The sequence below is a fragment of the Macrobrachium rosenbergii genome, chromosome 45 (genome assembly GCF_040412425.1).
Source record: "Macrobrachium rosenbergii isolate ZJJX-2024 chromosome 45, ASM4041242v1, whole genome shotgun sequence".
In the NCBI taxonomy this organism is placed as follows: Eukaryota; Metazoa; Arthropoda; class Malacostraca; order Decapoda; family Palaemonidae; genus Macrobrachium; species Macrobrachium rosenbergii.
The window spans coordinates 31,413,174-31,433,259 of NC_089785.1; the positions used below are offsets into that span (position 1 = coordinate 31,413,174).

General features: G+C 34.8%; 1 protein-coding gene across 1 annotated transcript in view; it reads right to left on the reverse strand.

The window, feature by feature from the left end:
- LOC136829872 (uncharacterized) overlaps positions 1-11,739 on the reverse strand; it is an 87,808-nt gene extending 76,069 nt beyond the window's left edge. The window contains exon 1 of the mRNA XM_067088930.1: positions 11,624-11,739. The gene's annotated coding sequence lies outside the window, so the exon portion shown is untranslated. The remainder of the gene's footprint in view (positions 1-11,623) is intronic.
- Positions 11,740-20,086: the final 8,347 nt, after the last annotated feature.

The following is a 20,086-nucleotide window of genomic DNA, read 5'->3' on the forward strand; positions in this document are numbered from 1 at the left end:
AACCACGACCCGGTGGTGACCTGTCCAATATCGTTGCCAGATGCGCGATTATGGCTAACTTTAACCTTAAATAACATAAAACCTGCTGAGACTAGAAGGCTGCATTTTGGTATGTTTGATTACTGGAGGGTGGATGATCAACACACCGATTTGCAGCCCTCTAGCCTCGGTAGTTTTTAAGATCTGAGGGCGGACAGAAATTGTGGACGGACTGACAAAAAGCCATCTCGATCGTTTTCTTTTACAGAAAACTAAAATGACACCCGAATGGTATCCTAATTTTATGACTAATATCTCTTATAATCCAGTTATTGAAGTAATTATTCTTTTATTTTATAGAAAACTCAAACCATTAATTTGCAAAGGACCTATTTCACGAAAAAAATTAATTTTTGTTTGATATAATTTTTCTAACCCATTAAAACAAATTAAGCAGTTTTATGTCATTATTATAAAATTATGCAAACCACAGATTACTCATTTACCAATTAATCTTAGGTACATGGATTCAACGTCAAAATATGAATCATGTTATAAAAAATTAATTATATATTATATATGTCATTTTGATAAATTAGAGAACTGTAATTTTTTTATTTTTAATAAATGTAAATTATGGAAAAGATGAATGTCATTTTGGCTGTAATTTGAAAGCTGAGCGTGACTAGATATATAAAAAATAATTCATGAAAATTAATTACGAATTCAGGATTCAGAAACCAAGTATTATTTGCGATTGAAAATTTCTGATAGCAATGACAAGTCCCAAATTAAAAATTAGACTTAAATTCAGTATTATAATGAGTCAGATGTCAAAAATTGAATAATGAACTAATCATTACGAATTAGTGAAGACCCGCCTTACAAATTGGAAAATAAAATCGAATGATGAAAATTACGATTTTAATGATGAAAAAACCAAACCCCTATATTTTCCAATTATAAACCTAATTATCAATCACGAGGCCATAACTAAAGTTCATCTCTCTCTCTCTCTCTCTCTCTCTCTCTCTCTCTCTCTCTCTCTCTCTCTCTCTCTCTCTCTCTCTCCAAACTGTTCCCCCGTCTCTCTTTGGTATGTGTATGTGTGACGTTTTGGGAAAGGGGGAAGGGTGTTGGTGAGTGGTTGGGGGGCTGCTGCCTCCCACCCTTCCTCCCCCACCCACTAAGGGGCGTGAGGGAACGCTCCCCCCCCCCTCCGTCCATCGACCCTCATAAACGATGCTGTGAGCGAGCCCTGTTCTCGCCCCACTTTGTAAAAGCAGTGATTGGAATACTGAGTTTCTCTCTCTCTCTCTCTCTCTCTCTCTCTCTCTCTCTCTCTCTCTCTCTCTCTCTCTCTCTCTCTCTTGCGCTTATGACATTTTCAGTTTATTTATTTATGTTCGACCTATTTGTCACGCAAATGTACGCACAGGCATGCACGCTGTCACCGTATGGATATATGTGTCACATATTCTCTCTCTCTCTCTCTCTCTCTCTCTCTCTCTCTCTCTCTCTCTCTCTCTCTCTCTCTCTCTCTCTCTTACACACACACACTCACACACACAAATTTACCCTGCACACCTTATTGTTATATTTGATTTGATTCTTAATATTGCTCTTATCAAGCATAATTATTCATAAGCTTGGTAAACAATTATCCTAGGCATATCCACTTTAGTATTATTATTATTATTATCTAGGAACTCGCAGATCTTTTGAATGAAATAAGCACAGTTTTTTTATTCATTTTTAAAATATTCCTGCACAAAATGGAAAGCCTATATCGGCACAGTACAAATATTTTTCAAGACAAAAAATAATAAAAAAGAAAAGTCGAAAATCTCATGTATTAAAGTAGGATGAGCAACCCAATGCTCTTATCTAGCCCAGAAGGAGAGACGAAATAAGAAGATTCAAGACTGAAATAATAAGAATGGGGGGAAAACGGAAGAGAGCATTGAATTCGAAAGCTTAGCAGAAGAACGAAAGAAATAATCCCTGAACCGTCTTTTGGTTGAATACAGTAAACTGTGAAACGTGAACTTCAACAATTTAGTCAAAATAAATCAGAGATTCGAAGAGATCTCTGAGAGAGAGAGAGAGAGAGAGAGAGAGAGAGAGAGAGAGAGAGGCTGACTTTATCAAACATTTCGTATGAACGCAGTAGTATACAGTGCAACATAAACTGAAAAATGTACCAAAATAAATAAGAGAGAGAGAGAGAGAGAGAGAGAGAGAGAGAGAGAGAGAGAGAGAGAGAGAGAGAGAGAGAGAGAGAGAGAGAGAGAGGCGCCGACTGTATAAAAAAAAGGTTCCTCTGAATACAGTAAACTGTGAAACATAAACTGAAAAAATATTCAAAATAAACAAGAGATTCTAAGAGAGAGAGAGAGAGAGAGAGAAATACCCCCAGCCTCTACACCCGTCAAAGAAATTCCAGAAGACATGATTGACTTTTCCTTCTAGCCAAAAGGGACGTAGATGATTTTTTTCTTTTTATTTTTTCTTTTTTTTTGACCTGAGGGAGACAAAGGCTGAGCGAAGACGTGAACTTTGAGGAACCGAGACTTCTCTTCAGCGTTGCCTCTTTTCGACGGATTTTTATTTTTATTTTGTTTTGTCTTTTTTGTTTCTTTCAATATATCCGTGGAGGTGGAACGAAAATAGAGGAAGTTGTCGTAGAATGACGTAATTTATTTTTTGTGTCGTATTGTCGTATTTTAGTTTTTCTCTCAGTATACATAAATGAGAGAGAGAGAGAGAGAAACTATATACAAATAAAAAGTGAGGACAATAATCATACGGTATTATATTTAACTGTCTTTTCTTTTGTTAATGTCTTTCATTTCTCTCATAAGTAAGTAAGAGAGAGAGAGAGAGTCTATAAAAAAATTTTAAAAAAAATTCCCACGGCATTATCTTAAACTGTCTCTTTTTTTTTTTTGTTCATTAATGTCTTTCATTTCTCTCAATATACGTAGAGAGAGAGAGAGAGAGAGAGAGAGAGAGAGAGAGAGAGAGAGACTATAGAAATGAAAATTAAGAACAAAAATCATACGGCAGTATCTTAAACTTTTTTTGTTTTGTTCATGTATCCTTCATTTCTCTCAATATACGTAAATAAGAGAAGAGAGAGAGAGAGAGAGAGAGAGAGAGAGAGAGAGAGAGAGAGAGAGACGAATAAAGATAAGAAATAAGAACAAAAGACATACGGCATTATCTTAAGTTTGCATTTTGGAGGGAGGGTCGCTTATCAGAGTCCTGGGTTCGATACCGATGTAGGTTAGAGATATAAATAACAAGAATATGCATAGCTTGCGTTAATGTAGTTTTGTCATTTCATGTTCAGAACAAGAAAGCTTTTACTCGTTGTCTCAGCGTAATATTTTGAGAGGGAAACATCAACAATTCACATAGCGTTATACAGGCATTCGATATTTATGCTTTATTATCTTTTGTATTTTATTTGTTATTCTTGCAACAAAGAAACTGAAGTGAAAGTAATCGTAAATTGCATCCCGATATTTATATCTAAACGCACTTTGCATTTTCAACAAACTACTCTGATAAAGAAAAATATAAAAAAAAGAGCAAGTAAGGAGAAGACGCAATAGCTGATGAAATCTAGTCAAGAAAAATTTGATAAAAATTAATTAGTGCTTTAAATTTTCAAGAAACAACAACGGTCGTAAACACAACGAATAATCCAGAAAAAAAAAAGAGTAAGTAAGGAGGAATCGCAATAGCTGATGAAATCTAGTCAAGAAAAACCATACAAAAATTAATGATTGTCTTACATTTTCAAGAAACAACTGCGGTCGTTAAGAAAACGAATAATCCATAAAAAAAAATGAAAAAAGAAGGCAAGGAGAAGCAGAAACAGCTGATGAAATCTGCTCTCAACAAAAACAACGGAAAATTTAATTGATTGTTCTGTCGACTTACTTTTATGGCGCGCAAAAAAATGTAAATGGTTGTTTCTTCTCTTCCCAACTTTATAAACTTAAAGGGCTAATCGGTTGGATGAATATTTCATATTATACACTTGTTGAGTACACTAATCATACATTCTTCCGTATTTCGAATCATATAAAACGTTTTTTTTTATTTTCTCAATTACAGTTTTATTTTCATATGCCTTATGCTGACTTTGCAATCCGTATCTCTTGAAAGTAACTCAGTTTTAATCATGATAATGTTGAAATTTTTGTAACTATTTTACTGTACATCTTTATTTATTCTTACCTTTGTCATTCCTCTCTGCTGACTGTATTATGTATTCACATATTTGTGTTTTCAGTTGTAGAAGATCGCTTTGCTAATTATTGGGCTATTAAACTTTTTCCTTATTCACATTTTCACATATCAATAACAATACAGCAGTAATAATTATATTATTTTTCTGAATCTGCAGTTTTTACATAATATTAATTAATTCGATGTAAATTTCACAGATTATATATATAATATATATATATATAATATACATACACATACACACATACACATACACATACTGTATGCTAACGTGAACAGTGTGAATGATAAGTTAATTTTATTTGAAAATAATCTTTATATGTGCAGAATGAACTTTCTTACCAAAATATACGTATGCTGGGTAATCCTACACGGTTTAAATAACAGCACCATATAAGCTAGGTGTTAATTATTAGTTTGACAATACCAGATAACAATTCATATGATATAGTTACAAACCAAGTTAATGAGGAGTAATTAGCTGTTAAATTAATATTAATTTGTTGATAAAGTGTCAAATAGGGGTGTCAGCCTTAAGGAGTGAATTACGCGTTCAAGTGTTCTATCTTTGTAACTGGTTGACGATTTTAAAATGAGATTACATCTTAGTGAATAATAAAAAATAGAAATATAAATTAATTCCTCCCCAGTATGTATTGACAAATAAAATTAAAATATATTTGAAATACCTGTTTCCATTTAAAAGTCCGTTTTTGTGAAATGAACAACACTGAAAAGCCGTGTTTCCCAAAAGATCACGTATTGAGGATTTTGTCTTTATCTAGTGCTAAAAATAAAAATCCCCCCCTTTTTTTTTCCTTCGCCTTTTCCTAGAGGAAAAGTTAGCCAGTTTTCGAAGAATTTCTTTTGGGCAGATTTTGTGGGTTGACGGAGGTTTCTCTCTCTCTCTCTCTCTCTCTCTCTCTCTCTCTCTCTCTCTCTCTCTCTCTCTCTCTTCTTTTCCTTTCCTGTCTGTAACTCACATACAAGGGAATATACATTGTGAGTTACCTCTCTCTCTCTCTCTCTCTCTCTCTCTCTCTCTCTCTCTCTCTCTCTCTCTCTCTCTCTCTCTCTCTCTCTCTCTCTTTTACTTTCAACAATTCACATACAAAGAAGCATACATTGTGAGCTCTCTCTCTCTCTCTCTCTCTCTCTCTCTCTACCACCTCGCCTGTGCGCGCGCACGTGTGCGTACATTTTGAAAAAAGGCAAGGAAGTCGTCCCTCACATTTCCCAGGCTATAAAAAACCCACATTTTGGGAACGGCGTTTCCCTTTTCTTAGAACTCCCAGAAAATCAGATACAACGGAATTATATTTTTGCCGAGAGAGAGAGAGAGAGAGAGAGAGAGAGAGAGAGAGAGAGAGAGAGAGAGAGAGAGAATCAACTGATAACTGGGGATACAAGAGATTACAGAAGATTACACATGGAAAGTGTTGGGGAGGGAGATTAAATGTCTGGATTTCGCGAGACAGCAAAGAAACTGAACATCCAAACACATACATACACAGGTATTCCTCGTGATCCCGAGAGAGAGATAAAAGACTAGAGAGATTAGAAATCAAGGGAGTCTAAAGATAAGAATTCAGCCCATAGAAGACGAAACAAGAGATGACTATAGATGGGAAGCCGATATAGAGAGACAAATAGATAGACAGACAGAGAGAGAGAAAGAGAGAGAAATTTATAAACTTTTAATTATAATGTCGACTATCTTCCCGTTTTCTGCCTACCTTTGTTATTCTTTCCTTGTTTCCGTTTTTTTCTGAAAGTTTTGTAACCTTTGTAATCCTTTTCGTAATCCGTAGGGAATATGGGTTGTTTTCTTTGGGTCTGGGCTACTAATGGGCATTTGGCTCTTCGTCCTATTGATCTTGATCTCTTTTTGAAGAAAGTAATTGGCGTGTAATATGAAATTTTGTTTTCAAACATCTTTGTCTTACATTTAATTTCTGACAATTATATATATATATATATGTGTGTGTGTGTGTATAATATATATAAATATACTCGTATATGTGTGTGTTTGTGTGTATATGCGTATGTATGTCTGTGTGTTCAAGTACGTATGCCTGTGTATTACACAAAGGGAAATAAAGTAAGATAATATCCCCAGTCCCTGCAGACACACAGAAAAGCATCCTACGTACAGAATACACGCCTTTTTAGTATCGCCATAACTCCTTGGCAGTCAGATATACGTTTATTCTCTCTCTCTCTCTCTCTCTCTCTCTCTCTCTCTCTCTCTCTCTCTCTCTCTCTCTCTCTCTCTCTCTCCCCCGAGAGACATTTTCCACATATTGGATTTCTAAGCAACGTTTGTGGCTTGGATGGTCATTGTAAAGAGAGATGCGCCGTCTGAGTGAATAGTCTAGGCGGTTGTGGTGTGGAGAGTACGAGTTGAATGATAGTTTTTTTTATATAATAGTAATAGTAGTTGTTGAATAGTGATGATAGTGTAATTTTTTCCAGTATTACTTTCATGGGTTATACGGTATTAATTTTTGTAGCTATTCCCATTGCATCGATAATTTTTCAGTGAATATTGATGATAACAGTTACACTTTACTATTCATGTTATTATATTTTCTTCAAAAATTTTTCTAGTATAATTTTCATCGATAAAATTTGGAAATAATTGTTATAACTCTGATTATTTTATTAATAATGCTAATGAATTACGATAATTATAATTAAAGCAGTGATTTCAATATTATTATTATTTATACAATTTCCGGAGCTTGTAAATCTCTACGGTAACCGCGCGCCATGTTTAACTTACTCCCAAGTTAACCTAAGCGTTTGAATGACAATAATTGCATTTATTTTTTTTAAATTAAATTCACAAAATGGTTGATCACTTTATTTATTATTTGGACTCTTCATCTTAAGGCGGGTTAAGGATGTCATTAAACTTTGATTTTGAAGGTATTTTGTAAACTTTATGTTTATGGAGCGAATGTTTTCGTGCAATGACAGTTTAGTTGAACGAATTCTTGTGATTATATATATATATATATATATATATATATATATATATATATATATATATATATATATATATATATATATATATATATATATATATATAAAAATGTTGGTGTGTGTGTGTTTGTATATGTATATAAATTTCTGACTCAAATCGAGAACGATCCCCGGTCTCCCGAGGGACAGGCCAGGGCGATACCAATTGACCTACCAAGGTCATAAAGGAAGTTGAAACCTAAGTACTTCTGTACCTGAGGTTTTTCCCGGACAGACAGGCTCCCGCCTGACATACCAACGAATTTTATCCAAATTCCCGGCTCATCAGCGAGTCAGTTGGCACCATTTCATTCGAATTATCCCTTCACCGTGAATATGATGGAAATAATGAACACATGAGCGTATGCATCACAGAAATCAATTTCACGCTCGTGTTTGTGTTTGGGTTTTCATTACCAAACTGTCTGTCATGACAAGACCTTACTCTTGACAGAAGACAGTACAATGCTTAGTTTCACATTCAGCCCGTTTAGGGAAGGCTCCCCTCTCACTCTCTGGATACTGACGCCCTACCTTTCTGTTACTCCTGCCACACCTTCATACCTGCATGCACTCTCCTTAACCTGGTCTTTCTTATCAGCTATGGAGACATAACACTCCCCTCTCTTAGACCACTTTTTGCACCAAACCAGTCACTCTCCTGCGTACATATACAAAAGATTACTTCACTTCCATCATAAAAACATTTTCATCATTCTTTGCCACTGACTGTACCATACAACTTCTGTACCTTCCCTGTTGCTCTCTATCAGTTCTTTTGTAAACTTTCTTAAGGTTATAAGCGCCATGTGCAATATTTTCCCTTTACTTTGTACCTTATATAATTGTTTGATAAACATGTTATCTTCAGACACTCACTCTTTTTCCTCTGTTAGTGAATCTTGCTTTTTCCATCTACCATGAACCTTTGGTGTGTTGAGTAATGTTACACCTATAAATGTCTTACAGTCTCTTTGTACAAAGAAACAATTATTCTTCTCACTTATTTCTTCAGAACCTTCCCCTTGTCCAGACATACATTACACAACCTGGTCACACTTTCACCATCTTTCCCTTTCTTCCACCATTCACTGTCAATTAATCTTCAAATTACCCACTCCATCGAACCAAGAACTGCTTTCTCGTATTTTTTTTTTTTTCATCTTTTATTTTGAAATTTCACGCATTTCTCATTTTTTTCAAAACTGTACCCACTTTTTTTCATCCAGTTTTTGAATGCACTGTCAACTAATATGATATATATGTATATATATATATATATATATATATATATATATATATATATATATATATATATATATATATATATATTACTGTATGTAACAATAAAGAGCGAGAGAAAGAGAGAGATAGAAATATTTACAGTATATATATTGCTAACAGTTATAAAGAAAATATCATTAATTTCTGAGCAAAGAGAACGGAAAAATTTTTCTCTGCATACAATATTATATATATATAATACATACATACATACATACATACATACATACATACATACATACATACATACATACATACATACATACATACATATCGCGCCCATGTCTGGAGGCAGTTTCAAAGAGAGAGAGAGAGAGAGATAGAGATTCAGTTTTATTGTCTTTAGCTGATCCAATAAGAAGGCTGGCGAGGGTAAGCTTCTAAGAAAATTGGGAGGATGGGCTTATGCAATATCGAATTACCGGAAGCGGAGTCAACAAAGAAGATGATAATCTCTCTCTCTCTCTCTCTCTCTCTCTCTCTCTCTCTCTCTCTCTCTCTCTCTCTCTCTCTCTTTGTGCGCGTGTGTGTGTGTGTGTGTGTTTTGTTTAGTCTTAAATCCTTATGTGGTAGTGGATATTGTTCAAGATTTCGATCCCCACCACCTCATTCTCTCTCTCTCTCTCTCTCTCTCTCTCTCTCTCTCTCTCTCTCTCTCTCTCTCTCTCTCTCTGTGATTTGTGTATTTTTATATTCTTATGTGTAGTGAATATTCCTACAACATTTATATAACCCACCCACCCCACCATTCTCTCTCTCTCTCTCTCTCTCTCTCTCTCTCTCTCTCTCTCTCTCTCTCTCTCTCTCTCTCGGTCCTTAATGGCCAAAAACGATTCTAGTCTATTGTGCTGTAAACATGCCAAAGTCCAGCGATCCGCCAAATAAATAACTCCAGCCTATTTCTTATTTTCATTTATGTATAATATTATATATATATATATATATATATATATATATATATATATATATATATATATATATATATATATATATATATATATATATATATTAAAAATATATACATATACGTGATTTATTCAGTTTCGTATATTGTTACACATGCGTTTATATATTTGTATATTTGGTCGCTGCTATGTGAGTGTTAACTGTGTGAAAATTATTTATACACACGCGCATATCTATGTATCCATCTATGTATGTATGTATGTATGTATGTATGTACGTATGTATGCATGTATGTATATATATATATATATGTATATGCATGTGTATGCAAATGTGTGTATATATATACACACACACACACACACACACACACACACACACATATATATATATATATATATATATATATATATATATATATATATATATATATATATATATATATATATATATAAAATGGTCATAGGCGCAAAGTGTGTAAGGGGTGATCGACGCGCTACTGGTGAGCTTTCTGTATGGTTGTATGAGACGGCTAGGTTCTTTGAAGTTTATGTAAATGCGAATGTATCACTGAATATTTTCCTTTTTTCCCGAGCATTTTGTTTGGGAAAGTGCAAAATTTTTAATGGGCTTATAATATATATATATATATATATATATATATATATATATATATATATATATATATATATATATATATATATATATATATATATATATATATTTATATATATATATATATATATATATATATATATATATATTATATATATATATATATATATATATATATATATATATATATATATATGTACATATATATTTATATATGTGTATATATTTATACATATATATATGTATATACATATGCATACACATGTATATTACACCATTCAGTGTGTGCATCGTAAGCTCAAAACGCATTCATTCTCGTTTGTAAATCGGGAGAACTTTCTGTTTGAGAGAGAGAGAGAGAGATCAGATTAAAACTTACTGTCACACATCCTATTAGATAAGTCTCATGTATTTTCGGTAAGATAATTCTCGTAAATTTTCATTAGTTTTAAATTTTCCTCCCTAACTTCATGGTAAGACTTCTGTGTTCTGTTTGAAGTTCTGTATAATTCTGTTCATTTTTAATTTATTCAGTATACTAATGATGCAATTATTCAAATCTAAATTCTTGCAGCTTACTAACTTTTTAATGAAATTTTTGTCTAAAATTGTAGTCACACTGACTTCACTTTAAATTGAGAGTTTCTATAAAGTATTTAGGTTGCACTCAGTAATTATTTAAGGCAATCATATGCATAATAATGTAATTATATATATATATATATATATATATATATATATATATATATATATATATATATATATATATATATAATAAACGTTAACCACTTATTATAATTTTCATTAAATGGGATCACCACAATTCAGTATATGGAAGTCACCCCTGATTTTAGATCATTTGCGGCGTCAGCAAAGCAGTCTATGAAAATGAATGGTTTAGTATATTTTCATAATTCAATAATATGGTGATTAGTAGTTAGAATAATGCTAATTTCTTTTTTTCACTAAAGTTGTCTTTGTTCTCTATATTGATATTGACAATTATATTGATATCATTTCTTATGTATGTCATATCGATAAGTCCATTTGTGAAATAGTTTCATGTATTTTCAAAATTGATATATTTTCGTTCAACCTGTCACGGTCGTTTGACTATTCATCAAGCAATTCACTATTCAACCGATCATTGGTTGTGAAACAGATCTCTGGTACAAAATGTTTTCCTGAAGAGTTTTTTTCCAAATGCGTTTTATTTCTGTTTAATGAAAGCGGTCTTTTGACGTTTGTCAACCAAACCACAATTTAAATAATGTTATGAATTGTTTATTAATTAGATCATCATTATTCATTTATTCCCGAAAAGTTCGAAACGTTCTGAACGAAACGAATCACATCCGAACCAATTACACAATTCCCGACAATTTGGAAAGACAGATAGAAGCCTTTTCGTATATTCGAAAAATCGAGCGCTTTTTTTGTGCAACTCGTCGGGACACCAAGCGACAGTTGTATAAGTGATTCTCCATCAAATCACTGCCCCTCCTCCTCCGTCAGGAAGGGGCTCATACAGACACACACAAACACGCACCAGCAGGAGACAGAGGGCGTACGGACGAATCCGCGAAAAGCGGAGGGAGTAGTACACACTGTCAGGGCCACCGCCACACTGAAGGGCCGAGAGGGCCCTTAGCTTCAAACTCTTGGCCCTCCCGTTCCTCCTCCACTGTCCCGCTACTCCACCCCTCCACCACCCACAATACTCCCTTCCTGCGGCCGCTGCTGCTGCTACTGCTACTACCACGACCAATTCCTCCTCCTCCCCCCTCCTCCTCCTCCTCCTCCTCCTCCATCTCCTCCTCCTCCTCCTGCCCCTACAACGTCCTTTACTCCTGCTAAGTCTTCGATACCACCCCTAACATGGGCTGTCCATCTAGGATGTGGGACACGGTAGGGCGCCCCCATTTTTGGGGGAATGCACCCGGGTGTGGTGTGGGTCATAGCGCTCTGCTTTGTCTGCATGGAGATGTTCTAATATCTTTCTGAATATCTTTCTGTATGTCTGTCTGTCTGTGGAGAGAGAGAGAGAGAGAGAGAGAGAGAGAGAGAGAGAGAGAGAGAGAGAGAGAGAGAGAGAGAGAGAGAGAGACGTACATACGCCCTAAGATATGGATTAGGTGATTCACTTTGCATAGAGATGTATAAATATCTCTCTCTATATATATCTATTTGTAGAGAGAGAGAGAGAAATACATGCGTCCTGAGATCTGGATCAGGTGGTCCATTTAGCATAGAGATGTTCAAATATCTATCTATATATACTTATATATATATATATATATATATATATATATATATATATATATATATATATATATGAGAGAGAGAGAGAGAGAGAGAGAGAGAGAGAGAGAGAGAGAGAGAGAAGAGAAACGAACATACTTTGTATTAATTAGATCAGGTGGCCCACTCCAGAATCACTCAATCCGTGATCACTGGATGTAATTACAACGAGTACTTGAGCCCAATTATCATATGTAACGACCTCTTTCGAAGCTGTAAAAATGTATTTTAGATTCGGGGCAGCGCTGATTTGGCCCGTCCCATTAAGAATAACGACGGCCATTACAGTAATGCGAATTCAATTCGTTATTAATATCGCAGATTTGATAAGATTGTAATTACTTTTTTTATTTTTATTTTGTTTCGGAGAGTTTCCAGGCGTTGTGCTCTCGCTCTCTCTCTCTCTCTCTCTCTCTCTCTCTCTCTCTCTCTCTCTCTCTCTCTCTCTCTCTCTCTCTCTCTCTCTCTCTCTCTCCAGGTGTTCATTGTAGGCATTACTTAGGGTCCTTTGCAGAGTGCCTTCGGCCCGTAGCTGCAACCCCTTTCTTTCCTTTTACTGTACCTCCGTTCATATTCTCTTTCCTTCATCTTACGTTCCACCCTCTCCTAACAATTAATTCATAGTGCAACTGCTTTGAGGTTTTCCTCCTATTAGAGGTCTCAGACTATTTACTGTCAGTTTCCATTTCAGCGCTGAGTGACCTCATAGGTCCCAGTGCTTGGCCTTTGGCCTAAATTCTACATTCAATTCAATTCAATCAATTCTAGGTGTTGAAATGTTTCCAAACCAAGACCCTGAATCTCTCTCTCTCTCTCTCTCTCTCTCTCTCTCTCTCTCTCTCTCTCTCTCTCTCGTCCATACTGCAACAAATTACCTTCATTTGTGGAAAAAGCAATTGCCGGACAGTAATATCGTCCGTTATCCATTCAGAAATAATTACCGAATTATCGGGGAGAAGGCTTACTGATATCTCGCCAATACACGCAACGACTCACGTCTTTTCCAAATCTCTCTCTCTCTCTCTCTCTCTCTCTCTCTCTCTCTCTCTCTCTCTCTCTCTCTCTCTCTCTCAAGCAAATGTGCCGTGAAATTTTAATGGCGCCGATGAATTAGGAAAATTCCTTTCTTCATAGATAAAATGGCCCGATTCTAGACTATCGGAAAATTCCTATTTTTAACATGCGATTGGCTTCGTGGAGTAGAGTATTTCTTGAAAAACTTAGTGAGTTATTTGCCTAGGTAATGCCTAATATTGTTTGCTGAATAGTTGTAGGGGAGAAACAATTAGAAATTTTTTAGCTCTTGAATCTCGATGCATATAATATATATATATAAATATATATATATATATATATATATATATATATATATATATATATATATATATATATATATATATATATATATATATATATATATATATATATATATATATATATATATATATAAACATATACATTATATAAATTATATATATATATATATATATATATATATATATATATATACATCCTCATCTCCTCTAAATAAAAAAAAAAGCATATGAAAAAGAATATTTATTCACTCGTCAAACTGCCTGCCTGCATAGATTCCCAATCATTTCGACATCGGTCTGGCATTTCGAAAAAAAAAATTATCTCTCAGTATATTCACAGTTATATTTTTTTCATTTTTATAAAGAAAAAAAATACTGTCCATACGTAATTCATATTTCCATTCTCCGGGTCAGATTTGACAGGTGGTCCTGCGCTGATTCTCTTCGCGTTTCGAAATGAAAATAGAAATTCGAAAACTTTTTCGCTCCCATTTTGAAAATGCTGTAGTTTGTTACGGAGCGTCTGTTGGTTCGATAAAACGAGAACTTTAAATCATTTTCTTTCATACTTCCTGCGTTGTGCAGAGTTAGTTTATTATTATTATTATTATTATTATTATTATTATTATTATTATTATTATTATTATTATTATTATTAATCTTGAGATGAACTTATGTATATCCTCAAGGTTTATTTATTTATTTATTATTATTATTATTATTATTATTATTATTATTATTATTATTATCATCGTAAAATGGCTTATTTATATATTCCAGGATTATTTTATACATTTATCTCTGTAAAAATACTTATTTTTCTTATTTCCCTCATTCGTAAGCTGCAATATATTCTTCTTGATTTTTTCGTGCAATAATATTTTATCCTCATACTCTAAAGAGACAGACAGAAATATTGTTATATATTTTTTCGTAAGTTTTTTTCAACAAAAGTAAAGAGATTTGCAAGTCAGAACTTTACTTTTTATTCGTGCTATTTTGGCGAACGAACGTCGAAAAATTTTTCTTAATATTACGTTGTATTAGTGTGTTTTTTGGGGGGTAACAAAATTCGAAGGATTTGAAGGTCATAAATTTACTTTTTATTCGTTTTTTTTTTTTGAAGAACAAGCTTTGAAAAATTTTAATGTCATAAATTTGCTTGTGTTTTTTTGAAAAACAAGTTCAAACAGTCCTCATGTCATAAATTTTGTTTTTGTGTGTTTTTGTTGAAGAATAGTTTCAAAAACTTTGCATGTCATAAATTTGCTGTTTCTGTGTTTTTGCTGAAGAGTAACTTACAAAAAATTGCGTGTCATAGCTTTAATTTTTTTCGGGTTTTATCTATTAAAGAACAAAAGTCAAAGGATTGGCGTGTCGTAACTTGACTTTTTAATCTTGTGGTTTGGTATCAGGACAGCTGCCCCCTGGATAATCACCCCCTTGAGAAAAATAATCAGAAAAAAACTATGGGGGATTAATACTACTAAAATTAATAAAACTAAAATTTTATTTGTTATCCTTTGAGAAGAATTATTCAATAAAACATGATTGTTGAAACTTATCCTTTAAGAAGAATTATTCAATAATACATGAATGTTAAAAAATAATATATACTTAAAATTGTAAATTTGTTAGTTGTAAAAATATTGAAAAGCAACTTTTCAATATACTGAAATTGTAAATTGTCCCTAAAAGTCCAACACATGGCGGTTCTCGAAGTCTTGTACGATGTTTACTATTCTGACTCTAGAATCTAGATAACGTCTCCGTGTAGGCAGTGCTGGACGTCCTGCCTGCAAGCATTTGATTGATGGTGACGCTGGTTAGTGCCTGCTCCCTCCTCAACACTTCAAGAAATTTCCACATATTTGGATGGAAGGAAGTAACGCTAGCTTGCATATGGCTATGCCATCCTTCCAATGAGTTGTTAGTACGAGGTAAATCTTCAACTGCACGATCATAAATATTCCACATGCTAACAGGGAAACGTGGACCTCGCCTGGTATGTCGACGTTTTCTGCCAATACATGTATCTTCGAAGTAGTCTATGACAGAATCAGTTTCAGGTGGGGGAAGTCTCTTGCAGTGTCTCGAATGCTGCAATCACTTTATCTGGCGGAACGTATGCCAAAGCTGGAATCATACGAATTTGCAGAGCAGAATTAGCATCAGTTTCATATTTACTTTGGGGACCCTCATATTGCACCTTGCGGTATATGCTTTGTGATAAGTGGCAGAAACATCCCTTGATTGTTACGTTGGGGAAGACCTCTTCAATAGCACTCCTAGCAGCTTGTTCATTGGTTATAAGGAAGGTCTTTGGACTGAGCATAGGATTGATAGTGAGGAGTTGTTGGAGAATGTCTTGATAAGTTGCTCGTTGTTTGTTAGGTAGCAGAGCATAAACACAAGGAATAACTCTTTCCGAAGTAAAGCAATGAATAGTGTACAGCTGATAAAACAGCTCGGGTACAACTTGAAGCGTCCCATCACCAAACCAATTTTTTGAATTCTTCAGTAGGCTGATGCTTGTAGATGTGGAAAACACAAGGATACGCTCGCTCGATCCACTATCACAAAGAGGAAAATCTGCACCATCAACTGTCATCTTGTACTGGAATGGAATGACCATGTCATGTAGGTTTGACGGAATGGGATGAGGTGAAGCACAGACAGCTTGCTTGTAGCGCCTTATTGCACGTCGAATATGTCTTCCAGGTGGAAGTCGAGTTGAGGCACCATTTCATATTAACTGAATTGTTTGGGTAATGATTTGCTGTGCGGTCTCTTGGGTGCTGATAGCATTCCTCTTTATTTCCTGCCGCACAAATGAGACTTCCTGGCGGCATATGCCTGAAGCATGGGTGTGATCATTTACTTGGCCAACTACTTCATTTCCACAAACTTTAACTTGGGCTTTATAGTTGCTATGCCTACGTTTCTCACATTCGTAAGATTAAACATTATTTGCCAATTCTTTCTGCTTCAAATAGATGTAACCATCATAGGTAAGCTTCATTTTACCACGTTCACTTTTGACGAACTCCATGATGGGTGATACAATTTATTCTGTTTATTTGAGAGAGGTGTGGATGTGGATACACTGATCAGTTCAAGACTGAATTCTGACTAGACAATGGTTTGTTGCTACTTACTGTCTTAACAATTTTTTAAACATTTGTTTAACTAAGCAGTAATTATGTAATTAGTAATGTCTTTTAAAGAATTGTTTAGTTATAGAGTTAAGTGCCTGTGACTATTTCCTAAACGACTGAATTCAGACTAGCCGTTTGCTTCTGTTTACTATCTTGACATTTTTTTATGACCAGACAGTTATTGATTATGTAATTAGTAACAATTTCTTCGAGAATTGCTTATTTACGGATGAAACTGCCTGCAGCTATTTTCTAAGTGAATGCGAACTATTATAATTGTTTTTTTTAAACTTATGTGTGAAGGGGCAATTGTCCAGAGGGCAGTTGTCCTGTTGGGTCAGTTGTCCGGGGGTGGGCAATTGTCCTATGGGGGCAATTGTCCTAGAACCTGTGGTTTTCTTGAGAACTAAAGTAGAAAAAAAATTCCATGGGACAAATTTACTGTTTATTCCTGTGTTTTTTTTTGGGGGGGGGAGAGAACAAGCGTCAAAAGATGCGCATGTCATAAATTTAATTTTTATTGCCGTGGCTTTTGGAAAACTAAAGTCAAAACACTTGCATGTCATAAATTTAATTTTTATTCGTATCTGTTTTTGGAAAACAAACGTCAAAGAATTTGCGTGTCATAAATTTATCCATTGTCATATTTTACTCATTGACAGCAATAAATATTTGCAATTGCGAGAAATTAATCTTTATATTTAATCAACTGCGTGCCAGAAATGTATGCAGTTTCATATTTTACTCATTCAAAGCTCAGTGAATATTTGTGATCAAAAGATTACCACGATTTTAAATCTGGTTCTATGCCGGGCGCGTATTTTTTCAGTGCCACATTTCATTCCACTAATACGTGATAAACATTTGTAGTTTACGCGCTTTAGTTTTTATGTTTTGATTATTTATCCGCCATCGATTTATTCAATAGTTTATCTATTCATTGAAGGAGAAATTTATTCGTAGTGGCTGGAAAAATATAGGTCAGTAATTTCGAAGCCTTTCGTATGATTTGCACGAATAGACTGGTTGGTGGTTTTTGCAATAATGAATCATATGATTTGGACGACAAAAATATTTCACGGTATTTTCCAATAATGGATCATTTTAGAGCTTTCGTGACATTCTTCTCATATTTGAGGTTGGAATATAAAATTTAGTCCAAAGGCCAACCGCTGGGCCTTGAGAAGTTATTCAGCGCTGAAAATAATGTTGAAACGATTGGTCGGAGAGGGTGGAAATTAAGATGGAAAAAAGAGAATACGAACGGAGGCAGAGTAAAAGGAATGAAAGGGGTTGCAGCTAGAGCCCTAGGGAAGGGACGCTGCAAAGAACCTTCAGTAATGCCTACGGGCATTTAGGACACAATTAACATCGAGTAGTTACTTCGCAGAAAGCCAAAACAACAGCAATAAATCCCAGGTCATTCATGCGATTGCCGAGACCAAAGAGGTTAATCAGTTTCTCATATCAGCTCGTTTTCCAAATTTCCGATCGGAGTTTTTCGAAATCTTTTCCCCTCATTCATTCCGCCGCTCCTCGGGACTAATTGGGCGGCCGCTGGTACGGAAGCAATTAAGGAAATTTCACTGGGGAAATGGAAAAATGATTTCCGGTCTTCTCGTTAAGGGCAAAAAAATTCCCCTCTCCGAATGGTTTCCAATTTTAGAATTTTTGGAATTTTTTTTTTTAATTCCCTAAGATTTTTAGATCGAAGGAAATTTCATTATTTTTAGCACGATTTGTGTTTAATTATTTTTTAATTAAATTGGAAGTTCTTTTTTCTTCCCACGACAGTTTTGTTCGTGCTTGCATTGTGACAGACAGACAGACAGACAGACAGGTGCGTGCGTGCGCGCTGACACACAGGCGAGAGTTCGAATCTCTGCAACAGAAACCTCGTATTTCGTCATTTGTTTCTTCATTTCGGATTGAAGGGTTATAGCGGAAAGATATTCAAAGTGTGAAGAAATCGAGAAGTCGAAAAGCTATTGTGGCTGTACAATTCGTTAAGACGCTATTTGCAGTAAATAGCTTATACGTTTAATAAAGAGTGTGAGGCTGCAAGCCTTACATTCTTGGTCCTCCCGATTCCCAAACACACTAAGCCGCTCACCTCCATGCCAGGAATCGGCAGTTTCTCGCCCAAGGCTTAGTAGAGACTCCATGATTTTAGGAGTCAACCAGCCTTTCCACCCGAGGCACTATAATTATATTCCGTATATTCTAAAATTTTCCGTTCTGAAGGTCGACGGTGTTCTTTCATTCTAATAATTGTAACACTCCATTTTGCCCAGATGTTTTGTAATGCTCTGAGATCATAATTCCGTAATTAGGCCTAAAATCTCATCATTTAGACCTCTTACAAACTTCACTCAATTTCCGCATTTTCCGAAATTTTCAATGAGTTTTGATTTATGAAAATTAGTATTATTATTATTATTATTATTATTATTATTATTATTATTATTATTATTATTATTATTATTATTATTATTATTATTCAGAAGATGAACCCTATTCATATAGAACAAGCCCACCACAGGGGCCACTGACTTGGAATTCAGGCTTCCGAAGAATATTATGGTGTTCATTTGAAAGAAGTAAAAATAACAGGTCATAGGAGATACAGAAAGAGGTGATCAGTTGTTAGAGAAGAAAAATAATTTAACAAATTAATAATTAAATAAATAAATAGATAAAAATGTAAGTAAAATACAAGGAGGACTGTTTTAGGGAAGCAATGCATTGCATCTTCGCTCGAACTTCTGAGGTTCCGGTTGCGTAGCATCCTACAAAGCCAAGAACTGGGCGCCTTCAGTCATTCAGTGCTTAAAACTTTGAAAGGTGGAGTTAGAGTGGTTGGGCAGCAAGGTGGAAGAAAGGAATAAAAAAATTGAGGTAAAGTAAGAAGCTAAAAGTGTGTGGTCAAACTAGGGGCCGAAGGGAAGCTACAAACAGACTTTAGTAGTGTATGCATTACAATGTAATAATTCCTACGGTGCACCACGTGAGGTACCCCGACGGCACTAGTCCCTAAGGGGAAACATATGATAATGACATAGAAATCCTCAGAGTGCCCCAGAAATAAACAGACGCTCTCTAGGTCTGTTAACTCAGACAAGGTTTTCATTAGAGGCAAACACATATACATTTGCCCACCTAAATCATCTTTCCAGTTATTCGTCTCTTTTCTTTCACTTGTGATTAAATTCATCGATCACCCCCTCGCTTGTCCCC